A 2,605-nucleotide genomic window follows, 5' to 3' on the forward strand; every position below is an offset into this window, starting at 1 on the left:
TGGAGAAATAACTCCAGAAAGAATGAAGGGATGAGGCCAGAGCAAAAACAATACCCAGTTGTGGATGGGACCGGTGATAGAAGCAAGGTCCGATGCTGTAAAGAGCAATATTGCATAGGAACCTGGAATGTTAGGTCCATGAATCAAGGCAAATTGGAAGTGGTCAAACAGGAGATGGCAAGAGTGCATGTCGACGTTCTAGGAATCAGTGAACTAAGATGGACTGGAATGGGTGAATTTAACTCAGATGACCATTATATCTACTACTGTGGGCAGGAATCCCTTCGAGGAAATGGAGTAGCCATCATGGTCAACAAAAGAGTCCGAAATGCAGTACCTGGATGCAATCTCAAAAACGAGAGAATGATCTCTGTTCGTTTCCAAGGAAAACCATTCAATATCACGGTAATCCAAGCCTATACCCCAACTAGTAATGCTGAAGAAGCTGAAGTTGAATGGCTCTATGAAGACCTACAAGACTTTTTACAACTAACACCCAAAAAAGATGTCCTTTTCATTATAGGGGACTGGAATGCAAAAATAGGAACTCAAGAAACACCTGGACTAACAGGCAAATTTGGCCTTGGAGTACGAAATGAAACAGGGCAAAGGCTAACAGAGTTTTGCCAAGAGAATGCACTGGTCATAGCAAACACCCTCTTCCAACAACACAAGAGAAGACTGTACACATGGACAGATGGTCAACACCGAAATCAGATTGATTATATTCTTAGCAGCCAAAGATGGAGAAGCTCTATACAGTCAGAAAAAACAAGACCAGGAGCTGACTATGGCTCAGATCATGAACTCCTTATTGCCAAGTTCAGATTTAAACTGAAGAAAGTAGGGAAAACCACTAGACCATTCAGGTATGACATAAATCAAATGCCTTATGACTATACAGTGGAAGTGAGAAATAGATTTAAGGAACTAGATCTGATAGAGAGCCTGATGAACTATGGACGGAGGTTTGTGACACTGTACAGGACACAGGGATCAAGACCATCCCCATGGAAAAGAAATGCAAAAAGGCAAAATGGTTGTCTGAGGAGGCCTTACAAATAGCTGTGAAAAGAAGAGAAGTGAAAAGTAAAGGACAGAAGGAAAGATATTCCCATTTGAATGCAGAGTGCCAAAGAATAGAAAGGAGAGTTAAGAAAGCCTTCCTCAGCGATCAATGCAAAGAAATAGAGGAAAACAACAGAACGGGAAAGACTAGAGATCTCTTCAAGAAAACTGGAGCTATCAAGGGAACATTTCATGCAAAGATGTGTTCGATAAAGGACAGAAATGGTATGGAGCTAACAGAAGTAGAAAATATTAAGAAGAGGTGCCAAGACTACACAGAAGAACTGTACAAAAAAGATCTTCATGACCCAGAAAATCACGAAGGTGTGATCACTCACCTAGAGCCAGACATCCTGGAAAGTGAAGTCAAGTGGGCCTTAGAAAGCATCACTATGAACAAAGCTAGAGGAGGTGATGGAATACCAGTTCAGCTCTTTCCAATCCTGAAAGATGATGCTGTTAAAATGCTGCACTCAATATGCCAGCAAATGTGGAAAACTCAGCAGTGGCCACAGGACTGGAAAAGGTCCGTTTTCATTCCAATCCCTAAGAAAGGCAATCCCCAAGAATGCTCAAACTACCGCACGATTGCACTCATCTCACACACTAGTAAAGTAATGCTCAAAACTCTCCATGCCAGGCTTCAGCAATACGTGAACCGAGAACTTCCAGATGTTCAAGCTGGTTTTAGAAAAGGCAGAGGAACCAGAGATCAAATTGCCAACATCTGCTGGATCATTGAAAAAGCAAGAGAGTTCCCGGAAAACATCTATTTCTGCTTTATTGACTACACCATAGCCTTTGACTGTGTGGATCACAATAAACTGTGGAAAATTCTGAAAGAGATGGGAATACCAGACCACCTGACCTGTCTCGTGAAAAACATGTATGCAGGTCAGGAAGCAACAGTTAGAACTGGCCATGGAACAACAGACTGGGTCCAAATAGGAAAAGGAGTACATCAAGGCTGTATATTGTCAACCTGCTTATTTAACTTATATGCAGAGTATATCATGAGAAATGCTGGGCTGGAAGAAGCACAAGCTGAAATCAAGTTTGCCAGGAGAAATATCAATAACCTCAGATATGCAGATGACACCACCCTTATGACAGAGAGTGAAGAGGAACTAAAAAGCCTCTTGATGAAAGTGAAAGAGGACAGTGAAAAAGTTGGCTTAAAGCTCAACATTCAGAAAACTAAGATCATGGCATCTGGTCCCATCACTTCATGGGAGATAGATGGGGAAACAGTGGAAACAGTGCCTGACTTTATTTTTCTGGGCTACAAAATTTAATTTTCTGGGCAGATGGTGATTGCAGCCATGAGATTACGAGATGCTTACTTATTGGAAGGAAAGTTATCACCAACCTAGATAGCATATTAAAAAGCAGAGACATCACTTTTGCAACAAAGATCCGTCTAGTCAAGGCTATGGTTTCTCCAGTGGTCATGTATGGATGTGAGAGTTGGACTATAAAGAGAGCTGAGCACTGAAGAATTGACGCTTTTGAACTGTGGTGTTGGAGAAAATCCTTG

The sequence above is a fragment of the Muntiacus reevesi genome, chromosome 9 (assembly GCF_963930625.1).
Source record: "Muntiacus reevesi chromosome 9, mMunRee1.1, whole genome shotgun sequence".
Lineage (NCBI taxonomy): Eukaryota > Metazoa > Chordata > Mammalia > Artiodactyla > Cervidae > Muntiacus > Muntiacus reevesi.